The sequence below is a fragment of the Rhinopithecus roxellana genome, chromosome 5, assembly GCF_007565055.1.
Source record: "Rhinopithecus roxellana isolate Shanxi Qingling chromosome 5, ASM756505v1, whole genome shotgun sequence".
NCBI classification, from domain to species: domain Eukaryota; kingdom Metazoa; phylum Chordata; class Mammalia; order Primates; family Cercopithecidae; genus Rhinopithecus; species Rhinopithecus roxellana.
This window is the reverse complement of record NC_044553.1, coordinates 153,872,511-153,899,268: the sequence shown is the minus strand read 5'-3', so window position 1 is coordinate 153,899,268 and position 26,758 is coordinate 153,872,511. Positions and strand designations below refer to the sequence as shown.

Sequence of the window (26,758 nt, the reverse complement as noted above, 5' to 3'; positions counted from 1 at the left end):
CTCACCCATTGGGAGCCCCAAAACCAGCCTGGGAGGGTGCCTTAACTAACTCCACCTCTATCTGTGCCAGCTTCCTCCCTCCCAAGCCATTCCCCGTAGACTTCAGTCCAGGAAGAAAATAGCTGGCTTGTTACGGGAACAGCTTCAACACAAATCTCGTATCTCCTTCTCCACTCGAAGGGAGACCCATCGTCCTGGCCTATATTGAAATTCTGGAGCTACCATAAGACCTCTCAATACCTGTGTGCTTCAGTTTGCTTATCTATATAATAGGAATAATAGTAGGATCAACCTTTTAGCATTGCTGGAAGGCCTGTAACCGTTGCATCAAATGAGGAGAACTCATAAAGTACAGGCACTGAACATTCTCCCCTACCTTAACACCCCCATTCTCCTTCCACCCTAGTGCTTACTCCAACCTGCTCTTGGGGACTGTTTCCTGCTCCTTGAGGAAATCTTGGGGAATTTCCATGCTCACTCTTAGATATTGCTATTACTAATTATAATACCATGGTCCACAGTGGTCTCCTGATCGCATTTTAATAAATATTACATTCATTTGAGGTAGCGGCCAACACTCCTGACTTCATTCAGAATTAAAGCTTCTTCACTTCCTTGGCCAGGGCCTGATGTACAGACCTAAGGGCTAGACAGCATCTTGGCTCCTGGGGACTCATCTGCCCCTTGTCAGCATCATCTGCCCCTTGTCAACAGGAGCACAGCTGTGCTGCCCTGCTCTGTTGCCAAAGCCACTTCATGCAGCCTCGTAAAGGCCTTGGGATTTTTCAAGGATGAGTTAAACAACAGCCCAGTGTCTCTGAAGCTGGAGAAAACAGGTATCACACTCTCTGAGGCCTCCTCAAAGCCCCCTAACCAGCTTGGATGAGAGAAAAGCACTACCCATGCATCCCTGATTGGAGATGGGGTTGGAGGTGGGGAGATGGAGCTGGGAGGGCCACTCACAGCTCAGCATACAGACCACTTCACTTAGGAATCCTCCAATCCCTGGGCCTGTCCTTTGTGTCTGTCCTGCGGTGGATGAGCAGACAAAAGTCACAAAAGCAGTCTTCAGCTACTTCCTTTGCGAGTTCTACCTTTGTGGTCTAGTCACCACTCCAGAGTTCAGGAGTCCATTCATTTGAGTCATTATCTAAGGGCCTTGATAAAAATGAAGAATAAAGTATTCCCAGCTAAACACTACAAAACAGAATAGTCTTCCCACTTAAAGGGACTAACACACAGCAAACACTCAATAAATGTTATTTTTCATTTTTTTAAAAAAGCATGGCCTCGTTCTGTCACCCAGGCTGGAGTAGAGTGACTCGATCTCTGCTCACTGCAGCCTTGGCCTCCCTGGCTCAAGTGATCCTCCTACCTCAGCCTCCCTAGTAGCTGGGACTACAGGTGTGTGCCACCATGCCAGGCTAATTTTTCTATTTTTTGTAGAGATTGGCTTTCACCATGTTACACAGGCTGGTCTTGAACTCCTGAGCTCCAGTGATCTGCCCGCCTTGACCTCCCAAAGGGTTGAGATTACAGGCGTGAGCCACTGCACCTGGCCAATAAATGTTATTATTCAACTAAATAAATAAGTGCTAGCCAGTGCTATTCTTACTACTAATCATTACTATCCATACCTGTCCAGGCTCAACCCTTCCAAGTCCTCTCTGCCTTCATGCTCCAAGCTCTCCCAAGGCTTTCAATTTCCTGCCTTTGCCTATACTGTTTTTGCCCTGGATGCCCATCCCACTGGAACACTTAGGCTGGAACACTTAGTCTCTTTCTCCAAGCTCCAGTCAAGCCATGGCCACATTGGCAGGCTGTTCCCACCTCCCCAGATGAAGCAGACCCCTCTCTTATTCTGGCGCTTGCTATAGCGTGTCCTCTGCCTCTATCCTGGGCACTAATCCTACTCACTGCAAGGTCTTCAACCTGCTGCTGTCATACCCCCTCACCCCTACACAAACACACACACACACACACACACACACACACACACACACACACGACTTCAAACCATGGCTTATGCATTTCCATAGCCCTAGTGTGCAAGGATTATTGAATGAATGAGTTACTAGTGAATGAATGGATGGATGCATCAAAAAACTACAAATTAAAAAATCAATCCATCATCAATATGCTAGGAAAAGAATGAAATCCTCCTCAGTGAATCCTGCCCTAAGTTACCACCTCTGCTGAGCAGTTTTAAGGGGGCCTTGATGGCTGAAATGATGATGGGATTTTCTCTTCATAAAAATTTATCTATATTTTTCTACCCCATTCACCTAGAAATAGAGACTGATGAATAGTAGCAAGAGTGTGGTTCATGTTAGGTCTTCGCAGCAAAGTATCAAGTGCCTGGCAAATCCCAAGGTTCTGAGGCCACTGTGACCATGTTTTGAGAGGTGATGGCTGTTCCTTCACTCTTTGCTTGGCTGCCATTTCTGTGACTCCAGAGGTGCAAAGGACCTGTTCCCAGTGGAGCAACAGTAACTGTGATTACGAGCCCTCCATCAGACACTGTACATCCCCTGCCTCAGACTGTTTATGAAGGAAATCCATTTACCCAGTCTCACTTTTAGTCAACAGTCTTCACACGTTCCTTTTGCAAATTCAGTGGTCAATTCTTATCCTTCATGGTTAATAGTGATTAACCATGTTAAATGTTTCTTGGCAGCATCCATCTTGAAACACTTCCTTTGCTTGCTTTCTAGACCATCACATTTCCCTGGCTTTTCTCCTTAGTTAGCTGCTCATTCCAGATGTCTCCTCCTCTCCCCTCCCATTCTCTTCTCTTCCCCAATCATTCTCTCCTTTCCTCTCTTGTCCTCTCCTCTTCCCTTCCTACAATCACTCCCTTAGTGATCTTGTCCATTCTTAAGGCATTAAACACCATTTATACGCTGATAACTCTAAAGTACTTATCTCCAGCTCTGTCTTCTCTTCTAAGCTTCAGATTGACAATGCCAACTGCCTATTTGACACTTACCTCCTCTTGGATGTCTCAAATTTTGAACTCATGATTGCTACTGCTTACCTCACCATACTTAAACCTGTCCCAGCCCGCTGGCCTCACCCATCTCAATAGATGATGTCACTGATCATCCAGATGGTCAGGCCAAAAACCTTGCATGGTCATTATTGCATTCTTGTTCTCCCTCTCCTACTAGCAGTTGCTGTCAATATCTTCAGAATATCTCTGGAATCTGATTACTTCCCTCCTTCCTGTGTCCACCCCGATCCCCATCATGATTACCTTTGTCTTGGATTATTGCAAGACTCTCCTAACACCTCCTTGCTGCCACAACCTGCCCCATTTTTTTGCCATGCAGCAGCAGCCAGAGTGATCTTTAAAAATAACAAGTTATATTATTCCACTCCTTTGCTTAACACTATCAGGTGATGTTCTAGCCAATGCAATAAAGCAAGAAAAAAATAAGTTTGTAAAAGAAGAAACAAAACTGTAATGAGAGTGTGGTTACGAGAAACATCAAATTGCATTTCATTGTTGTTTCTCTTTATCCCCTTCAATCTGGAATGGATCCTTATTCTTACTCTTTCCCTATCTGTCATGTTCTCAACTATTCTGTAGGATAACCCTCAACCTGGGCCCATCTAATGTGTGTACTAATAGGGTCTATGTATGTTCAACTTTAGTAGAAACCACAAAGTTTTCAAAAGTGGTTGTATTTAATATGCTGTCCCACCAGCAATTGATGCACATCCTCATAAATGCTTGGTATTTTCTACGTTTTGTTTAATTTTAGTCATTTTAGTGGATGTGAAGTGAAATCTCATATAACTTGAATGTATACTTCTTTGATTACTAATGATGTTGCACACATTTTTGTGTGCTTACTGCCCATTTGATTGTCCCCTTTTGTGAAGATCCTATTCAATAATTTTACTCATTTAAAAAATTGGTTTGTCTTTTTCTTTAAAAATGTTTTATTAATATTATTTTTAACTGACAAATATTGTGTATACATATATAATATATACATATATACACATACACTTTTTTTTTTTTGATACAGAGTCTTGCTCTTGTTGCCCAGGCTGGAGTGCAATGGCATAATTTCGGCTCACTGCAACCTTTGCCTCCTGGGTTCAAGCAATTCTCCTGCCTTAGCCTCCTGAGTAGCTGGGACTACAGGTATGTGCCACCACACCTGGCTAATTTTGTATTTTTAGTAGAGACAGGGTTTCTCTATGTTGGTCAGGCTGGTCTTGAACTCCTGACCTCAGGTGCTCTGCCCATCTTGGCCTCCCAAAGTGCTGGGATTATAGGCATGAGCCACCATGCCCAGCCTAATTGTATATTTTTTATGGGATGCAATGTATGTGTATATAGAAAACAATGTATTAATATATTACATATATTACCTGTATGTGTATACAATACATTGCATCCCATAAAATACATAAATTAAGTTAATCAGCATATATAACACCTCACTTACTATTTTTTGTGGTGAGACATTGGACATTCACTTTCTTAGTTATTTTAAAATATACATTATTGGCCAGGCTCGGTGGCTCATGCCTGTAATCCCAGCACTTTCGGAGGCCCAGGTGGGCGGATCACAGGGTCCAGAGATCGCAATCATCCTGGCTAACATGGTGAAACCCCGTCTCTACTAAAAATACAAAAAATTAGCCAGGCGTGGCAGCAGGTGCCTGTAGTCCCAGCTACCCGGAATGCTGAGGCAGGTGAATGACGTGAACCCAGGAGGCGGAGCTTGCAGTGAGCCGAGATTGCACCACTGCACTCCAGCCTGGGCAACAGAGCGAGACTCTGACTAAAAAAAGAAAAAGAAAAAAAAAAGATATATATATACATATACACATACACACACACGCACACATTATTATTGGCTATAGTCACTCTGCTATACAATAGATCTCAAAACTCATTCTATCTGAACCTTTGTGCCTTTGACCAACAACTCTCCATTGTTTTTCTTATTGATCTGTATTGGTTCATTAAACATTCTCTATACAAGTCCTTAAATGTTGAAAATAAAATAATAAAGTTTCTAGAGGAAAATATAGGAGATTATATTTATGATCTTTGTATAGGTAAAGATTTATTTAACTGAATACAAAAGGCCTTAGCCATAAAGGAAAAAGTTGAGACATTTAATTACATTAAAACTAAGAACCTCTGTCCACTGAATGACACGTTGTTTTGTTTTGTTTTTTTTTTTTTGAGACAGGGTCTTACTTGGGCTATAGTGCAGTGGTGTGATCAGAGCTCAGTGCAGCCTCAAACTCCCAAGCTCAAGTCATCCCTCACACCTCAGCTTCCCAAGTAGCTGGGACTATAATTGCATAGCACCACACCTAGTTAATTTTCAACTTTTTTTGGAGAGACAGGGTCTTGCTATGTTGCCAGGCCTGGTCTTGAATTCCTAGCCTCAAGCAATCCTCCTACCTCAGCCTCCCAAAATGACTGGATTACAGGTGTGAGCCACCACGCCCAGCCTTCACTAAATGACACTTTTAAGAGTCAAAAGGTGGCCGGGTGCGGTGGCTCAAGCCTGTAACCCCAGCACTTTGGGAGGCCGAGACAGGCGGATCACGAGGTCAGGAGATCGAGACCATCCTGGCTAATACGGTGAAACCCCGTCTCTACTAAAAAAATACAAAAAACTAGCTGGGCGCGGTGGCGGGCGCCTGTAGTCCCAGCTACTCGGGAGGCTGAGGCAGGAGAATGGCGGGAACCCGGGAGGCGGAGCTTGCAGTGAGCTGAGATCCGGCCACTGCACTCCAGCCTGGGCGACAGAGCGAGACTCCGTCTCAAAAAAAAAAAAAAAAAAAAAAAGAGTCAAAAGGTAAGCCATACAGTAGGAGAAGAAACTTGTTTTATATTTTTATACACCTATATAACACACAGTAATATCTATTGTTATGTGCTATGTAATATATTAATATATTGTTTTCTATATTAATATATATAATGACATTTATTGGCCATATTTACTAAAGCTGACCATACATATACCCTATGAACAGGTACGTACACACTCCTCCATATATACCAAACAGAAGTGCTTATATCTATGCAGCAGAAAACACAAACAAAATATTCTGAGCAGTATTATTCTTCATAGCCCAAAACTGGCAACTACTCCTCAAACATCCATCAACAATAGAAAAGATCAATAAATCGAGATATAGTCGTATAATGAATACCATACAGTGACAGGGAGGATATAGCTGCTCCAGGTAAGGACATGGATGAATCTCACAGACACAGAGTTGATCAAAAGAAAACAGGCACAAAGGAATACGTACAGTTTAATTCCATTTATATAAAGCTAAAAAAAAGTCAAAACTAACTTTTCACTTTCCAAAAACTTATCATTGAGCTGTATATTTAACTAATATTTGTGTGCTTTATAGTATGTGATACATGCCAATTAAAACCAAAGGAAAAAAACCCGCCTCCAGTGGCTTCCCATTACACTTAGAATAAGTCCACATTCTTATCAAGGACATTTACAAAGTGGCTGCCATCCAGGTCCTGACCTCATCTTCTCCCCTCTCCGCCTCTTTCACTCCACATTGGCCATCCTGACCTTGTTGCCGATGCTTCAGCCCACAAAGCTAGTTCCCACTTGTAGCAGACAGCACTGATGTTCCCAATTCTTCACCCATCTCTCTGTCCATGCCCTCTGCCATATAACTTTGCCGTTCCTACTACTAGAGGTACAGTATACTTCTCAGCTCCATGGATGTTAAGCTTGGCCTTGTGCTATGTCTTGGTCAGTAAAATATGAGTAGACTTACAGTGTGTCAGTTCCAAGTGAGGCCCTAAAGTGAATCATTTCTTTCTGTTTGTCCTATCCCTCTGCTGCCACCAACCTGAGAACACACCCTCCCTAGCCTGCTGATCCAAAGAGGATGAGAGACACAGATATGCAGCTTACAGCCAAGCCCAGCTGAGCCCATCCTACATCAGCCACTCACTAGCTGACCAGCAGGAGCATCATCAAGAACAAATAATTGTTGTTTTCAGCCACTGAGTCATAGGATGTTTGTTATGCAGCATCATTGTAGCAATAGCTGACTAATACACCACCTCAGTGTCTTTACATTTGCTCTTCCTCACATAGGTAACATCCTCATTCAAGTCCTTGTCCAAATGTCACTTCTTCAGAGAGCCCCTTCCTAACCACTCTATCTAAAACAGCACCGCCTCTTTCCTTCATTTCTCTCCATCCTCCTGCCCTGCCTTACATGTCTTCATAGCACTTACTGGTACCTGACATTTTATTTGCTTATTCAGCCTCCATAAGAGAATGTAAACTCCATGAGGGCAGGCACCTGTTCATTTCCACATCCCTGGTGCTAGCACAGTGTCTGCCTCTTACCAGGAGCTCAATAAGTATTTTTTGATTGAACAAACCAATCTGTGCCCTCTCCCTCATCCCCGCTCACAATGTTTCCAGCATGTAGAGAAACTGACTCAAAAGTCACATCCTGCCTCTGTTTACCAAGGTGGGGCTGGTGAATGACAGGTCACTGGCAAAGTGACCCATCATTAAGTTGGTGGAAGGAAAAAAACCAAAGCATAGAACCTGCAAAATCTACAATCTTTCATACCAGCCCTTGGGAAAACCATTTCATCATGATAATAATTGGGTGTGAGCTAGTGTGGTCCATAAAAGCTCACTTTCTCAGTGTCTTTCTTCCTGGAGTCCTCCCCGGGGCCTTGCCGCAAGAGAACACACCCCAGGCAGGAAACAGACTGGCCGGATCAGCATGGCATTGTGCCTTTGTCCAGCTCTGCCCACACAGCTAAACTTGTGGGATTCAAGACACAGACCACAAAGACAGTTGAGCACCATCTGTGTGTTGGCCTCTGTGCTAGGACCTTTGTGAGCTTTATGACACCAATCCTCCCAAGATCTTGCCAGGTAAACATCATCAGGGCAGTTTAGGAACATGCCCAAGGACACTGGCAGAGCTGGAATTTTAGTCCCCGTCCTTCTGATGCCAAAGCCCACGTGGTTTCCAACCCCTGCACAGGAGGGGAGGAGGGTGAAGGCTCAGAGCTGATGAGGCTCAGGGCCAGAACTTTGATTCTTACCACATGTTTCTGCATCAGGAATTTGACTTTGTGGAAGCTTCACACTGAACCTGACCTGCTCTCTGTGAATTATTTTCTAGGTCTTAGATGAATAAACAGGCAATTCTCTGTATCCATATATCTTATGTACCCCATAAACATATATACCTACTATGTACCCATAAAAATTAAAAAACAAAAAAACAAAAAGACCCAGATAATTCTCACTTTTTGGCTTCAGATCCTGGCCTACTGTTGAAATGCTTAAATAAAGGAGAAAGAATAGCACCTACATACACCTATAAATAAAGGAAGACATAGTTATAAAGATATATAATTATAAAAAATGAAACGGCCATAGAACTATTTAGAGGGATCTACATAGAAGGAAGAGAGACTAAAAATCAACTTGACTTCCATGAGCAAATAGCACAGCAGTTTGCAGAGTTATGTATACAGAAGCCTCTGGCAAGAGGGCAAGAGCAGTACAAAAAGTTTCTCGTTAAATAACTTTTCAAACTGCAGTGCAAAGGTCTCTGGGTGTGTGCCCAGCACACCTCAACCTGGAAGGCATTGCAGTGGGGGCAAGACAGGACAAGCCCACGGAGCAAGCACTTCAGGTCGGCACTCACCCACCTAGAAACTGAGAGGTAGGTCGTGGATCAGCCTAGAAAGAAAGATCCATTCCCCGTGGCTCTGCAAGTCTCCCAGGCTGTAGCTCAGTGTAGTGGCTAAGAACACAGCACTTTGGTGACAGATAGATCTGGTTCCTGTCTTGGCTCTGCCCTTCACTGGCTGTGGCACTGTGAGAAGGTGGCTTCACTACCCAGTCTGTAAGGTGGTGACAGTAGTACCTACCTTGCAGGACTACATGAAAAAGAAGTGAGATCATCCATGTAGCACGCATGGGACCAGATCCCAGAAAGTGGAGGAGGAGTGAAGCTCAACTCCACTGGTCTGGACTTTTTGCAGTTGAATGGGGACCTTCCTTAGTTCTGGCTAATATTAAACATGGTCTGGCCGGGCACTGTGGCTCACGCTTATAATCCCAGCACTTTGGGAGGCCGAGGCAGGTGGATCACCTGACGTCAGGAGTTCGAGACCAGCCTAGTTAACATGGTGAAACCCGTTTCTACTAAAAATACAAAAAATTAGCCAGACGTGGTGGCGTGTGCCTGTAGTCCCAGCTACTCAGGAGGCTGAGGCAAGAGAATTGCTTGAACCTGGGAGGTGGAGGTTGCAGTGAGCCAAGATAGCACCATTGCACTCCAGCTTGGGCAATAAGAGCAAAACTCTGTTTCAAAGAAAAAAATCTGCATCCTTTGAGCTCAAACCGATGGACGAAAGAAGCAGGCGCAGGAATTTATTGCTATATTATATTAAATAAATAATAATGGTAACAGCCCTTGTGCCACTCTCAAGGGGCTTTCTCGTGTACACAGTTGCTTGCCGTTGAGCCCGCTGGAATATCTGCTTCTGCAATGAGAATACTGAGCCCTGGGCAACCTGGAGAACCTGCCCAGTGCCGGCACACAGGAGCACAGAGAGAGCTGCGGAGACTGTCTGATGGAATCAGCCCTCGGTGGACGCCTCGCCAGTGTGCAGCGTTACAGGCACTACTATCTCCATGTCTCTAGACAACATAATAGACAGACTCAGGGTTCGAAGCTTAGCACCAATGACGCCTCCTTCTGGAAGCCCTCTCCTTCCTCTGGTTGGAATGAATCCCCTCTGCCTTGTGTTTCCATGACCATGCTATGGCCTTTATCATTCCACTCACCATAGCAGTCCCCTTTCATGAATGACAGGCACTATATCAGTGGCCTCAGTGAATCTCCCCATGGGAGAGATGAGGGGCCACAGGAGGGCTGGGGCAGAGAAGCATCATCACCTTAGTGGTTAACAGGATGCATCCAGATGCTGGGCTGAGCGTAACCACAGCAGGGGAGCAAGGATGGATATAGGCAGACAGGTCAGGAAGCCATGGCAGTGATCCCAGTGAGAGCTGATGGTGGCAATGAAGGCAGGAAGGACTAGTTGTATTATAGATTTTTTTTAGGTTAAACTGACAAGATGTCCTGGTGGATTGAAGGTAGGATACCTGAGAAATGAAGGAGACGAGAATGACCCCACAGATTTTAGCCAGAGTAACTGCAAAGTTACAGAATCCAAATATGAAGATCGGGAAAATTGTGGAAGAGCTGGTTTTGGAGAGAAAATAAGGAGGCCAGCTTGGGACAAGTTGAATTTGAGACACCTGCTAGATATCACACCAGCAGTTGGCTATGGGAAGATGTAAAGGTGGGAGTTATCAGTGTATAGGTGGGGAAATAAAGCCCCAAGCTTAGATGAGATAACCAAGGAGTAAGTGTATCTGATAAAAGAATAGGACCAAGGAACTGATCCCTGGGCTTGCCAAGGGTCGGCTGAGCATTGACACCACACCCAGCCCTGTACTAGCAGCCCTGGGAGGGGTGGATCCAAAGGACACCCAGTTTCTGTCCTCAAGGATCTCAGAGCCTGTAGGGAAGGTGGAGCATGCGTCTCAGCCACAGACCCGCGGAGCTGTGCAACATGGAAAAAGCTCTGAACCTGAGCCCAGCACCTGGGGCTGAACTGCCCCCGCCACCCACTGGCCATGCCTTTCACCTGCCGTGTGACTACCTCTGAGCCTCAGTTTCCTCCTTTGTACAACGGAGATGATAATATGTCCTGACAGAGGAGTTGCTGAGGGGATCAGCGAAGAGATGTGCCTGGCACAAAGGAGGCATCCGGCAACCCGCACAGGCTGTGCTTCTTAGTATCTGCCAGCACGCTCTCCACACCCTCAGCTGGGGGGCCCATCTTCACACATAGCAGCAGTGGAGTTTCCAGAAGCACCAGCCCCACGAATGGGCCTGGGGACTCCCCTTCCACGGCCCAGCCTCCCTCATGGCTGCCACTACCCCATGGGCTGGGGATGTTGGTGGTAAGGTCAAGGCCACTCTGTCCCTTGGAGTAATTGAGGATGACAACAGTATTTTGTGTCTTGCAGAGACTGGTAGAGATCAAAGGCAGCAAGAAGGAGTTGCCGCGACAGGCAGGAATTCCCTGGCAAAGGCCGCCAATTATTGGAAATTGGCTGCAGTTACAGCTATTACCATTAAGGGTTGCCTGGCTGCCCTACGCTGCTGGAGAGGCACATTCTGACAGAGGGTGTGAAAGTGGCCACAGAAGGGTTGGTGGGGGGCAAAGAGAATTCCACGGGTTTGCACCTACCATGACTCAGACTTCTGTATGGATTGCTGTCCCAGAGACAAGCAAAGGTGAGTCTTGGAATATTCTCTGGACAAATAGAAAGAGGCGTCCTGGAGACATGTGGGGAGAGAAAGGGGGCTCTAGAGACCAGCAGGGAAAAAAGCCATGGGCTCATGAACTCCAGGGAAAAAGAGCTCCAGCAAAAAGGAGAAGAGCAGAGACCAATAGGGAGAAGAGCAGTGGGCTTATGGGCTCCAGAGACCAGCAGGGAGGAGGGCTGTGGGCTCATGAACTCTAGAGACCAGCAGGGAGAAGAGCCATGGTCTCATGAGCTCCAGGGACCAGAAGGGAGAAGAGCAGAGACCAGCAGGGAGGACGGCAGTGGGCTCATGGGCTCCAGAGACCAGCAGGGAGAAGAGTCGTGGACTCATGGGCTCCAGAGGTAAGCAGGGAGGAGAGCACAGACCAGCAGGGAGGAGGGCCGTGGGCTCATGGGCTCCAGAGACCAGCCGGGAGAAGAGCCAGAGGCTTATAAGCTCTAGAGTCCAGCAGAGAGAAGAGCCATGGGCTCATGATCTCTAGAGACCAGCAGGGAGAGGAGTCGTGGATTCATGAGCTCTGGCTCACATTAGCTGAAGCTGTGCCATGGTAGGGATGGGCATCAATCCTCTACTCCTGGATCTTGACCAGAGAGGCACAGCTGTAAACAGTGTGCCAAGGACAGCTCTCACTTTGGTCATGAGAACAAAGCAAAGGCACGTTGGCAGGAGGCAGGACCCTGAGCCAAGCTGAAGGGTCCTGCTGGTGTTTGAAGCCCACTCACTGTCCTCTACTGGCAGCAACCTAGAGGAGCCGGTCCCAAGGAAGATGGGCAGTCAGTGACTCCCAGAGCAATCCAGGGAGCAGATGAGAATTCTGGCAGGTATCAGGGAGGAGGGAAGGGCATGGCAAAGCAGCAAGCTATTCCTTCAATAACTTCAATAACCTCAGGGATCTTATCTCTGTCTCCGCTTACGAGCTGTGACCTTAAACAAGTTACTTAGCCTCTGAGCCTCAGATTCCACATCTGAAAAGTGAGGAAATCGTACAAACTAGAATCATACAAGATGGCATGGTGAAATAAGTCATGAAATTATGGTTGCCGTTAGTAAAGTTCCAAGGCTAACTACTTGTTCAGTAGTCTGAGAGGTGCCCTTACTTTTCAAGGTGTCAGTAAAAAAAAAAAAGTATACACTGCTGTCTCTCGTGCCATCAGTCACTGGGGGTCTAATGCATCGTCCTGAGATGGTGTCACCTCACCCTCATAGAAGGTCAGTACTGCAGCAAAATGAGGGAGCCTATTTCAGGAAGGCCTCCATTTTTGCTTTAAAAAATATATGATGAACTGAGGGCTTGGATAGCAAAGAAGCTCACTGACAGGAACAATAAAGGTGTCTCATTAATTATGTCAGAAGCAAGTGTGTGGCCACACATGGCTTTCAGGCTCCTGTCATCTGCTTCCGTGGATGCCTTCAAAGCTCTCCTCCAGCACGTTGGCCTCCATGACCATGAGGCCATGCCATGTGTCTTTCCATCACCAGGTCTTTGATGGTAGTCTGCTCTCCCGCCCCCATCTCAGAAAGCTCTCCCTATGTCAGGACCACCCCAAGGCCAGCCATGTGGCATGATGGAGAGAGCACTGGCTTGGGAGCCTGATGACGGAGGGCTTCCTCTGACTATGCCACTCCTGGGCTGGATGACCCTGGAGGAGTCACTTCTTGTGTCAGGCAGAGTTTGAGGGATGCAAGCAACAGAAACCAATCTGGCTGTAACCTACATGGGGAAGGGCAGGCCCAAGAGGGTCTCAGAATTTAAAGGAAAGCAAAGGACCAGACTCTGAAGGCAGAATAAGGCTGTCTGGGGGTGGGGTTGGGGCTGGGATCCAAGGAGTCCCAGAAGCAGGGTCCTACAAGAGCGTCTCCTCAGGATATGACCCCACCCTCCTCCTGGGGTAAATCAGCGTCAGCCATTTCTAATGCTTCTGTCCTTATGCTTGAAACAGAAACTCCAGAGACTGAGAGAGATGGGGAGAGCTAGAGGAGGTGAGCACCTTGACTGATAATCCCACCAGTCAGCTCATCACAGGGAAGAGGCAATTCCCCCAAAAGTAGTCAGGGTACCATGATCAGATGGAATGGGAATCAATGTTGGGCAGGAAAATACCAACACGTCTACACTTTCTCCTTCTGGGGGCTCAGTTTTCTCATCTGTGAAATGGAGACAGTGACACCTTGCAGGAGTGGTGTAGATTTGATGCCTACCGTGGCACAGATGAATAGCAGTTGTTGTTGGTGGTGATAGTGCACAGGGCATTGAGCGATACTGAGAGGATCCCTTATGTTGATGACTGTTACACTAGTTGTATTGTCATGCAGTTAGGACCGAATAAAGACTAGATGTTATTGGCTGTTTGTCTGAGTCCCAGTGGTGTCTTCCTTTCATGAAGAAAGGAGTGAGACATATGGACATTCATTCTCATTTAATACTCAGAGCCAGTCCATTTTCCACATGGAAACTGAGCCTCGGAAAAGTGAAATTGTTGGACAGTTGTGAACATTGCTGGATCCACCTCAGGTCTGTGCTGCTCTGAAGTCATGGTGGCAGACACAGTTCCGGGAGATGCACGTTCCAAGTGAGCATCCCCTAGAGTCCACTGCGGGTGCCGCATCCCTCCACGTGGGCCTCCTGTGGAACTCCTCGCTGTGTTTCTTGCTCCCTAAGCCGTGAAGATGGTTCTGCTTTCCCTCTGGAAGAGTATTATGTGGATTCACTTGAAGTCATGTTTGGGGCAAACAGGGCACCAGATGCTGGAATGTGGTCACCTCCACTCTTCCAGAGAGGTATGAGGATTTAATCTTTGCTTTTCTTAAAAAAAAAAAAAAAAAATAAAAATAAAAAAAAAAAAAAAATAATAATAATAATAATAATAATAATAATAATGGTTCTGGCCGGGCGCGGTGGCTCAAGCCTGTAATCCCAGCACTTTGGGAGGCCGAGACGGGCGGATCACGAGGTCAGGCGATCGAGACCATCCTGGTTAACACGGTGAAACCCCGTCTCTACTAAAAAAATACAAAAAAAAAAAAACTAGCCGGGCGAGGTGGTGGGCGCCTGTAGTCCCAGCTACTCAGGAGGCTGAGGCAGGAGAATGGCGTAAACCCGGGAGGCGGAGCTTGCAGTGAGCTGAGATCCGGCCACTGCACTCCAGCCTGGGCGACAGAGCGAGACTCCGTCTCAAAAAAAAATAATAATAATAATAATAATAATAATGGTTCTGAGGGCTGGAGGACATATAAAATCAAAGGGAAATTACAGGCAATGTGCAGAGAATTCTTAGTTTCCAGATGCTTGTCAACCCACCTCGGGAAACGAGCCCCTCTCACAGGTAAGGGCTGCCAGAAGCCCTTTCCGGCTGAAGAACATCACGGAGGAGAATTAGCGAGACCCCTGCCTTCTTGCCTGGTACCTGGCACTGCATTTAGCAGCATTTAAGAAACAATCTCCCCATCAACGCTGATTAGGAGGAACATCAATTTTAATGCAGAGGTGTCACCAAAGTCTGGCCACATGGCTTAGCTGCAAAGGTCGCCCTTTCTCAGAAGGTCTGCATTCCCTTCCTCCCCAAATCAGGCACTGGTATGTGGGAGAGAGTCAGCCTTTGCTACTGAGTGGCTGACCTCCATCACTTCACAGGGCCCGGGATCCTCCCAGCAGAGATACCCCAGGGCAAGCAGAACCTGTCCATTTGTACAGGGCTGTGGCTGTGGGTCAGGTGAAGGCAGGGGTTATAGATTTTTCTGGAGCTAAAGCCCATCTAAAGCCTCTGTGAAGATGATGATCCCTCCCTTAACCACAAATTCCACTGACAGGATGAGCGATTTCATGACTGTGTGCATTTTCAGCAACCAAGCAAACTTCAGTGCATGCAACATTGCAAGTTGTGAAAACAAAGCGAAGCTGGATATTTGAGTGGAGGCCCAACCCTCTCGGCTGCAGAGCTTCTGCCAGAGCTCTTTCCCTAAGATTCACTGATGCTGTCAGAGAGGAAGACACGGACTCATGCCTCTGCGTTGGCTGGCCTAGATAATCTAGGATGGCCTCATGGGTGTGCTAGTTAGCGTCCTGTTGCTAGGGGCAGCTTGGTTCTCCTCCATGTGGCCTCTCAAGGAGGCTAGCTTGGGTTCCTCCCATCAATGTCCCATCAATGTTTCAGAGTTCCAAGTGCCACAAAAGAGGGCAAAAGTCTGAATGCACGAGCACTTTTTAAGCCTCTGCCTCTGCCATGTTTGCTAATGTCCATTGGCCAGAGCAAGTCATGGCCAAGCTGAGAATCAAGAGGTGAAGAAAGGAACCCTACCTTGGCGGAGAGGAGTTACTGAGGCCACGTCTTTGTAAACAATCTACCACTCTGCCCCACCCACACCCCACACAGACAAGTTTCCCTGTTAGATATTCTCACCACTCCCTGAACTTTCTCTCCAGGGCACTTACCCACTGTAGTTGACTATATTTGTACACTGAGTGGTTTGTTGTCTTTCTCTCCCATATCCCTGTTCCACCATGCGGGCGGGGGCTGATGTGTGTCCGTCCGCGCCAAGCACAGTGGCTGCTACATAGTGGGTACCAGTAACTACTGGTGAAGGAAGCAGGAAGGAGAGAAGGAAAAAAAGAAAAAGAAGACAGGGAGGGCGGAGGGAGAAATAGGGAGGAAAGGAGGAAAGAGGGCAGGACAAAAGGAGCGAAGGAGTCCTGGAACAACGGGGGCACTTCTTAGGCAGAGGACTAACTGGAATCTCTCTGGGTAGCGGGTGCCCTGAGCATCCCCCAAGCCCACCGCACTGCTTTTAGCCTCCATATCTTGGCTCCTCCTGCCCTCCCACCTGGCTACCCTCCCACCCTCTTTCCTCTGCTGGCTCAGCCCTGGGTTCCTTCCATGTGCATCTCAAGGGTCTCTCCCCACTCCCAACAGCTTCCCCTCGACCCCTTCCTCCTGAGCATCTGCCCGGCTCAGGCAACTCCTCACACTCCCGCCTATTGCTGCCCAAGCTGTCCTGCACATGCGCCTCTCAACTGTGCTCCGCACCGGCCCTTTGAGAAATCTAGGACAGGCATATCGATCTTTCCATCCCATTGATGAGAACTCAGGTTCAGAGAGGCTCGATGTCCACGGTCACCCTCCAGGACCAGAGTCAGTCTGGTTCAATAGTCCCCAGACTACAATGCCTGTGGTGAGGCCTCAAGGCCCTGAAGGAGGGGACTCCATCCTCTCTGTCTTGGTGAGAGTGGATGCCCATGCCAGAGCACCCAGGATTCTGACCTCTGGGCAGTGGCAGACAGAGGGCAGCCAAAAGGCCAGAGGCAGAGCCTGCCATCTCCTAGCCCTCAAGGGCTTCTTCCAGAATGACTGGGCCCTAGGGCAGGCCTGCAGCCTCTGCAGACTTCCATGGCACCATTTCTCCCATGGAATGTCTTCTTTAGAAAAGAGATGAGCCCATTCTCAAAAGGGGAAGGGGCTTCCAAGGCCACGCAGCAAATTAGGGCAGCCCGAACTCCGGACTGAGGCTCCTGCTGCCCCTGCAGTCACATCCTGTCCTGCCTCACTGCCTTCCCAGCACTGCCTCCTTCCCACCTCCACAGGGCTTGTGATCAACTGAAGGAGATTAGACTAGTTAGCGAGGGGCCACTTCCTCAATCCAGGCGCAGGAGGGAGGGGAGTGGTAGAGGGAGCAGACCCACTGAGCAGGTGATGGATCTCACAATAGGTATTTGCCGCGTATCGGTGACTGTCTTCAGAACTGCACCTCCGTCTACACCGCCTGATGTACATGAGTGTGCTGGTAGGTACATCCTGGGGATGGGTGCTTAAAGTAACATAATTAGGAAGCAGCTCCACATGGCAGTGAGCCTCGGATCTGGTCAATCACGGCTTTGCTAAATCAGCACCGGAGGCCATGGCTAATCAGCATAGGAGATGTTGCCAGTGCTTTTTCATTGGTGAAATGAGCTGTACAAAAAAAATGTGGTTGGCTCCCGAGATCATGCAGTACCCTCCTCTCTTTGTGAGCCAAGCTCAAGAAACCCCCCAGCTCCATCTGGGCCAACAGCTGCCCACTGAACAGAAGGCACTGAGTTCACTGGAAACCTCAGGGACTGCCTTCACCAGGGATCCTGCCCTCTCCAGGGTCCTGCCTTCGCTAGCGATATTGCTTTCAGAAAACGCTTGCACTTGCCTGGGAGTGACACTGGCGTGCAGGGTCTGGTCAGATGCCCCCAAGGACAGTGCATGGTCCTTGCTGCATGCCTACTCTGTGCCAGGAAACTCTCCACATCATGTACATATTACTTCATGAAAAATCACTGCTATCTGGGCCTGGTGGCTCATGCCTGTAATCCCAGCACTTTCGGAGGCCGAGGCGAGCAGATTGCTTAAGGACAGGAGTTTGAGACCAGCCTAGCCAACATGGCGAAACTCTGTCGCTACTAAAACTACAAAAAATTAGCTGGGTGTGGTAGCACATGCCTGTGATCCTAGCTACTCAGGAGGCTGAGACATGAGAATCACTTGAACTTGGGAGGTGGAGGTTGCAGTGAGCTGAGATCATACCACTGTATTCCAGCCAGAGTGACAGAGTGAGACTCTGTCTAAAAATGAATAAATAAATAATAAAAGTCACTGCCACCTCCATTTTACAAGAGGTACCAAGTGGATGTGTTGCATCCCCAGGGCCTCACAGGGAGGAAGTGGTGGAGCTGGTATTTGAACCCGGGCTGTTGTTTTTGTAAACGATCAAATAAATAATGTGAATGTACTGATCTATGATAAGCTAGCTGCATGAGATGGAGACTCAAACACAGACGAAGCCAAAGCTGAGATGCAGAATTTGCTGAGAAATCTCATTGTATCTCACAAGCGCAAACTGCTAAGCCCACCACATACCCAGGCTGTGCCGTCTGATTGAAGAGCCTGTGCTCTGAACACCATACAGCCTTCTTCCTGCAGCTGAGGAGCTGGAGGCCCATGGGAAAACAGGCTCTAGATGGCTGAGTTTCAACGGGAGCCTACAAGTGTCCCTCCCCAGCCTTGCACCTGCCATAGCTCCATCACCAAGAACCCACTCTCCCTCTGGATTCGGCCCTCCACCCTTCCCTCCCAGCTCACGTGCTTGCCCCAGGCTACACTGAGCTCCTGGACCACACCAGGCAGTTTCACACCCAGCAGCTTTGCTCACCGGGCTCCCTTCACTTCCCTTGGCCATTGCCTACCAGGTAAACATCCACTTATCTTTCTTGGCTTCATCAGGCCTCATCACCTCTACCAACAGTACAACACTGGACAGTGGATGCCCTTTGGAACACACCAATGTGAGGCCACCCTCACCCTGCTGTGTGACCTTGGACAAGTGACTCAATTTCTCTGAACATCAGTTTCCCCATCAACAAAGTAGGAAAATGGTGTCTACCTCATGGTTTGTGGTACAGGTTAGAAAAAATGCACATTAAGCCCCTGACAAGCCTTCTACTAAAAGCAAAACACGGTACTTACTTTTAGAAAGTTTTCCTGCCCTCTGCCCCAGTAGAACTGAACTCTACATACCTATATACATCTCAGACTCTGCGGACATAGTTGTGTCTTTTTTTGTTAGCACTTCTCACCAGCTGGCATGCTGTGTATTTTCCTCTGTTTATTTTCTGTCTCTTTCATCGCCGGACTTCACAAGGTGCAGCTCCTTGGGGGCAGGAATCTTGTCTGTCGTGTTCATCACTGGATTCCAGGGCTTGGAATGCTGCCTGGCACTTGGTAGGCCCTACATTAAAGTTGGTTGGTGAAATGAATGCACAAATAAAGGAATAGAAAAGTGAACAAATGAACCCATATCCACTTCCTGCATTAATCTACTCCATCAATCTGTCCCCAGCTCCCAGCACAGTAACTGACATGTGTGTTCGGCTTGGATTGTAGAACAAATCTTATCAATTCTTTGTTTATGCATTTATAAAACACAATTTCATGAAGCACTAAATCAGATCCGCACGAACGAAGCTTTCCAGACGGGCCCTGAAGCGGGATTCTCTTTCTTCGTGCCTTGCTTCCTCAAAACTGGCCCGCATCATCCTCCCCAGCAGCGTAAGAACCGTCCAAACTGCCAGCCACAGAATCATGAGCTAATTAATGAGACTGCTTTGAGCCACTGTGCTTTGCTTGTACGTATGTTTGCCCCACTGCCAAGGCTAACTGATGCAACAGAGGAAGGGTTCCCCAAGGAGGGGACGGCTGAGCTAGATCTAAGCAACCAGAAGAAGACTAAGAGAAAGCAGTAAATTCCAGGTGGAAGAATTTGGAAGGCGTGTGTAGGAAAGTCATTTGGAAGGAGATAGGATAGCACAGTTTTTAAAAGAAAAAAAACACTTTATTGAACATCCAGCCAGAAAATGTACAATTTGCGAACTACCCCCTAGAGAATAACACACTTGTACAACCAGACCCATATGAGAAACAAAGCACGACCGGCACGGCAGAGGCACTCCTTACGCTCCTTCCCATTTCCCACCTCCCTCCAAAGCTAACCACTATCCTGACTTTTCTCATCACAGCTTGTGTGTTTTTGAGCATTTTTTCAACAGGACTCTGCACTGTGCACTATTTTGTATCTGGCTGCTTTCACCCCATGTTAGGGTTGGGAGACTCATCCATGTTGTTCTCTCCTCCTCTTGATTAATTGTATTCCATTATTTATCCATCCTCCTCCTGATGGATCTTTGGGCTGTGTTGGTTATGGAGAATAACACTGCCATGAATACTCCTGAACACATATTTCAAGGAATATATTTGTACACTTTTTTTTCTTTTTTTGAGATGGAGTCGTGCTCTGTTGCCCAGGCTAGAGTGTAGTGGCGTGATCTCGGCTCACTGCAACCTCAACCTCCCAGGTTCAAGCGATCCTCCTGCCTCAGCCTCCCAAGTAGCTGGGATTACAGGCCTGCACCTTCACACCCAGCTAATTTTGGTATTTTTAATAGAGATGGGGTTTTGCCATGTTGGCCAGGCTGGTCTCGAACTCCTGACCTCAAATGATCCACCCACCTCGGCCTCCCAAAGTGCTGGGATTAACAGGCATGAGCCACCATGCCTGGCCGATATTTGTATACTTCTGGTGAGTGCAGACTACCAGTGAAATTCTTGGGTCATATGGTTTGCACATAAAGCAGGTCTTTAGAGGAACTGAAGGGAACAGGTGGCTTGAAAGAGGAGGGGGGAACTAATGAGAGGAGGGGTCAAACTTTCTCAAGCACTGTGAACATGGCAAGGAGGCTGATTTTCATGAGATGTGCAGAGGGAGGCCAGGGAGTGACATGCTCCGATGACATTTTAAGATCACCCTGGAGAGTGAGGTTGGAGACCACCATAGCGAACAAGGAAACAGGCAGGTGGTGGTGGAGGGAAACTAAGGGAGAGGTGACCATGACCTGGACCAGGGCGCCGCGGAGATGGAGAGGAGAGGATCGTGCTCTAGTTAGCTAGTACTGCATAATAGAGCTGAGCAGCTTAAAACTAAGCAATGGATTTTCTCCAAGGATTTTGGGGGTTGACTGAGCTCTGCTGGGCAATTCTTGTATGGGATCTCTCACGCTATTGCAGTTAGGTGATAGCTGGGGCTGTAGCCAGGCCAAAAGCTCAGCTGGGCTGAAGATGAGCTCTTGTCCGAGGTGGTTGTTTCACTTACCTGCTTGGCTCCTGGGCTGAGATGGCTGAAGCAGTTGGGGGCTGGTGGGACCTATGTTACCCCATATGCAGCTGACTAGGCTTCCTCATAGCATGGCACTCTCTGATTTATTAAATGGAAGAAGCCTGTGACCGGAGTGAGTGTTCTAAGAGGCTAGGACAGACACTGCAAGGCTTCTTATGACCCAGCCTCAGGGGCCTCCAAATACTGCATCCACTACATTCTCTTAGCCAAGCAAGTCATTAAGTCCAGCTGAGGTGGGAAGCAGGACTCGACTCTGAAGGTGGGGCTCAGATACTGGACCAAACTGAGGACTAGCTGAAACAGGCTGGGACAGAAGCACTTCCCCATAAGACACCCCACCAGTGTGCCATGTGAGTTTACCATTGCTATGGCAACACCTGAAGGTTACCACCCCCTTCCATGGCAATGACCCAGCAATCCAGAGGTTACCACCCTTTTCCTAGAAATTTCTGCATAAACTGCCCGTTAATTTGCAATGTAATTAAAAGTGAGTATAAACACAACTGCAGAACCGCCCCTGAGCTACTATTCTGGGTATGCTGCCCATGGGGTAGCCCTGCTCTGCAAGGAGCAATGCCTTTGCTGCTGCTGTTGTATACTGCTGCTTCAGTAAAAGTTGCTGTTTAACACCACCAGCTCACCCTTGTATTCTTTCCCAGATGAAGCCAAGAACCCTCCCGAGCTAAGCCCCAATTCTGGGCTCATCTGTCTTGCATCACAGTCCGGTTTCCAGGGAGGAGAAATGAGATTCTCCTGTTTCATGTGAAGAGCAACACAGCCCCGTGGGAAGGGAAGGGTTGGTGGAGGTCCTCTTTGGATGACATTGGCTACCAAGGATGGATTTGGACTTTTTGTTGGGTTGGATAAAGGCTTTTCTTTTCTTTTCTTTTTTTGCTTTGTTTTAGAATTTACACATTGAAATCAATTTGAACAGCAGGAAACATACATACTTTTCCAGCATAGCCACAGTGTTTGGGATGCTCAGGGGTCAGAGGCAGAAATGCCCCCAGCATTTCACACAGAAGAAACCTTTCTGCAGAGGGCAATGGAGAGACTTTTTGCTCCTGGCCTAACAGGGAAAACTTGCCCCTTGCGTTCTTGTTTACCTAAGACCAACAATTGACTGAAAGTATTTCTTAGTGAATTTCTAACTTGAATTATTCTCCTCAAAGGTTGCTGCTGCAGAGCAGAAAGATCAGACTTGGTTTCTGCAAAACATCTGGACTCCAGTTCCTTCTTGGCTAACCTAATGACTTATGTGACCTTCGGGACATTACCAAACTTTTTGTCCTTAGTTTCCTCATCAATAAAATCAGGATGATAACAGTACCTCCTTGGAAGAGTTGTTGAGAGCATTAAATGAGATAATACATACAAAGCGCTTGACTCAATCCTTGGGAAACAGTGAGTTCTTGGTCAATGTCAGCCGCACAGTAAGTTAACAGATGCACAACAAATTTGTTGTAACTGAGTTGTCCACGCAAGGAATGTCAGCTTGAAGGGCTGGCTCAAGGATTTTATCTGTGCCACACTTTAGTGTTTGTTTGTTTATTTATTTATTTATTTATTTAGAGATGGAGTCTTGCTCTGTCACCCAGACTGGAGTGCAGTGGCATGATCTTGGCTCTCTGCAACCTCTGCCTTCTGGGCTCAAGCAATTTTCCTGCCTCAGCCTTCCGAGTAGCCAGGATTACAGGTGCTCACCACCATGCCTGCCTAATTTTTGTATTTTTAGTAGAGATGAGGTTTCGCCATGTTGGCCAGGCTGGTCTCAAACTCCTGACTTCAGGTGATCCACCCTCCTTGGCCTCCCAAAGTGCTGGGGTTATAGGTGTGAGCTTCCTGGGACTATCAGCAATAAAGTTTGCTTTTGATTCCAAATGTTAAAAAATTACATATATATATATATTTATATATCTATATAAAATCTGCAATGCTGTTGCAAATACCTCATATACAGTGCTTTCTCTCCCTCCATAGTATCCTATCTCTCTTCACATCTTTACATTGCCAATATCTCACACTTTGTAGGTGGGAAAGTTTATCATTTGCTTCACTGGGAGATGTATACTCTTTAAATAGTGTTCTAATGTCTGCAAAAAAAAAAAAAATTAGCAAAACTGTCTCTAGGGAAGCAGCCTTTGACTGTCCAAACCTGGGAGAAATGAAGGGTTTTGTTTGTGGAAATTGGGGCATCCGGTGCTGTCTACTTAGGGAAGCAGGATTTTTTTAACCACCCACCAACACCTACACACACCCAAAAAATTAATAAAATCTCAGAGACTATATTCATCTTTTACTTATAGGTAATCTCCCAAGTTCAGGGGAAGTTTTTCTTCTGAATGTTGTTCACTCTGTACCATGGAAATGATCTGCATCTTACCAAAGAGTCTCACTGAAACATCTCTTCTCTGTATGCACATCTTTGATCTCACACAATCCTTCCAGGTAGGGACACTGGGCCCCATTTTACAGATGAGAGCACAGAGGCCAAAAGAAAGTAGGAACTTGCCCAAGGTCACACAGCTTGTGAGTAGCCACTTCTGTCTGCTGTCTACTGCGCCACACTGTGCCACCATCCTTTTGCCTGAGCCTGGATTTTTTCTTTTTCTTTTTCTTTCTCTTCTCTTCTCTTCTCTTCTCTTCTCTTCTCTTCTCTTCTCTTCTCTTCTCTTCTCTTCTCTTCTCTTCCTCTTCCTCTTCCTCTTCCTCTTCTCTCTCTCTTACCTTCTCTTCTCTTTTGAGACAGAGTCTCGCTCTGTTGCCAGGCTGGAGTACAGTGGCGCAATCTCGGCTCACTGCAACCTCTGCCTCCCAGGTTCAAGCGATTCTCCTGCCTCAGCCTCCCAAGTAGCTGGGACTACAGGCGCGACCACATCCAGCTAATTTTTGTATTTTTAGTAGAGACAGGGTTTCACCATGTTGGCCAGGCTGGTCTCCATCTCTTGACCTCGTGATCTGTCCGCCTCAGCCTCCCAAAGTGCTGGGATTACAGGCATGAGCCACCGCACCTGGCCGAGCCTGGATTCTTTCTACGTCTCAGCACTCTCTCTGCTACCAGCCTTTGCATTATATCCCACAGGATTCCTGGAGGTAGGCGGCAATGGGTGAGAAAAGTTTAGCGGGAAAACCTCAGCAGACAGGCTGGTGGCCAGCACTCCCAAGGCACAGATGAGACCCTGGCTGTCTTGAGGAGCTTGGCACTCAATGAGCATTAGGAGTTACTGCTTGGTGAAGTTTAAATATTTGTTTATTCATGTATGCAACGAACATTTACTGAGCTCCTACTATGTGCTCAGCATGGTACTGGGCTCTGGTGTTGCACAGATGAGTTAGACAGGTCTGCTTACAAGGCATTCTTGAGGAGTTTGCAGTATAGTGGGTGTAACAGACATACAGAAGTCCTAGAAGCAAAAGCGTATGGACAGGGCGTTGCCAAATTCCTCAGCCAGCCGCCAGGTACTGCTGATTCCACTGTCTGAACAGCTAGAGAATCCACCTTCATGACCACCCCTCTGGCAAAGGCTGCCACTGCCTGACACCCATCTCACCAAGGCCAGCAGGGCCACCTGACAGCCTGCCTCATTCCTCTGATCACTTCTCCACACCACAACTAAAGGGACAATCTGATTCCTGTTTATGTCCTCCAAAGGCTCCTTGATGTCCTTTCCATAAGGTCTAAACTGCAGAGCCAGGCTACACTGTAGAGAGTTGGACTCCCTCCTCACAGGTGGATTCTGGGTCTTATTCACAGTTGGGTGCTAGTACGGGGCCAGACCCTAGGTGACCAATGATTCCAGGGGATCTTTATGATATAGTGCAGCCTGGTGACATCATAATGCAAGCCCCCTGCCCAGGAGATTTTTTGGTCCATGTGAAGGATAATCATTGGTCAGTCTAGCTAGGATCCACTATAATCACTTAATTGGACTTAATTCGAAATTTCTAGAGATTTTTATATGCTGGTGAGCATTCTGATTTGAAGGAGTTAAGACGTTAAAAAAATAGGACATAAACATATGACTAATACCACTTGCTAAGCATCAGTCTGGCCCATAGCAGGAACCTTTATGCAGTCATATTTGGGAGAGATGCGGGTAGGCAGTAAGAGCTACAGGACAAAGACTGGTTTTGCCTTGCTCTGTGATCTTGGGTGGGTTACTTAGCAGCTTTAAGCCCCATGTAAAACTGATCCCTGCCTCCTTGGCCTCATGAAGTCACTGCAAAGACCAGATGAACACTAGCTAAGGGCTGTCCAAACCCTAAAGGGTTGTACACATGTGAGGGCTTGAGGCCATGACCAGAGAAGGTAGCATCCCCCTTGCCAAAGCCCCCAACACACTCCTCTCCTGGAAGTGGCTGGGAGGGTGCACTGGGGTCATCTTCACTGTCCTTTTGTTCCTCAAAGTGGGTCTGGGATGAGGAGATGCAAACCTGTACCTGGGTTTCCTGCCAGAATTGATCAGTTCCCATAAGCAGAGGCAGGAAGACCATTTGGCCATCCATCATGAGACAGGTTGCAGGGAATCTGGACCTGTCTGGACCATGTTTTAGAAGCCCTTACATGGGAAGAGATGCTAGACTTAGTGATCTTTAAGGTTCATTTCGGGGATTCTCTACAATTCTCTGACTTCAAGTCCCTTCCCTCAGCAGAAATCAGTTTTAAACAATGACAAGGATTCTAGCAGGATTGGTCAACTTCTATAAACTCCAGTTTCTGGAAACTCCCAGGAAGCCAAGCCTTCAGGCAGAATACTTCTCCTTCCCCCCAAAAAAGTGCAAAAGAAAAAGAGTACTGTTGATTCATGAAATATGCCAAATACCTAATTCCTTCTGAAAGTCACACACCTTTCTTTCCCAGCCAGAACTCCAGATCCAGGAGGCTGTACACACCCAGAGGAAGGGACATATCATAGATTGTTATGTACCTGGTTCCCAAAAGCAGATGCTTTGCCTACTGCACATACGCAAACTTCTTCTTTATCACCTTTCCAGGAGTGTAGTGGGGCCTTGGACGTGAAGGTCAACTGTGTTTTCACGATGGTCCACTGCTTTCTGGGTTCAGGCCCATAGTGAGAGTCATTAATTCATCCACCCATTTCATGTTGAGACCTGTCCCTGTGCCAGACACACAGCAGTCCTTGTTTTCATGTACTTCACAATTTATTGGGGAAAATCTTCAAGTAAACATAGTTATAGTAACACAATTATGGGGAAACAGAATTGCAGAGTTCGTGGAATATTATGTGATTGTACCTAATATTATGGGAATTGTACAAGACAGGCACCCAGCTGGGCCTAGTGGTGTTGAAGTCTCTGAGGTGCACATCCTTAGGCAGCAGTAAGCTAGGTAAAGGGGAAGTGCAGGGAGCAGGGGAAGGGCGTTTCAAGGGGGCAATTGAGCAAAGGTCTGGAAGTGACTGGATGTGGAAAGGACCTGCGGCAGCTCCACACTGCTGGCTCAAAAAAAGTGTACAGCCAGGATTGAGGGGCACAGATCAATCACAGATGACTTTTGTGACCCACTGAGGGGCCCAGAGACACTGTAGGAGACAGGGGTGATATTGACACATGAGTTCAATGAATAGTCAAGTACCTTTTAGAGGCCAGCCTCATGCTCAATACTGGCTTCTAATGCTTTTTGAAAAACACCTAAAAT

General features: G+C 47.2%; 1 long non-coding RNA gene across 1 annotated transcript; it reads right to left on the bottom strand.

Moving 5' to 3' along the window:
• Nucleotides 1–12,742: 12,742 nt before the first annotated feature.
• On the bottom strand, nt 12,743–19,032 carry LOC104654493. Its single transcript, XR_746853.2, has 3 exons — nt 18,948–19,032; nt 15,845–15,986; nt 12,743–14,213 (listed from the first exon to the last, which is right to left on the bottom strand). It is a non-coding gene; the product is annotated as an uncharacterized LOC104654493 (long non-coding RNA).
• Nucleotides 19,033–26,758: the final 7,726 nt, after the last annotated feature.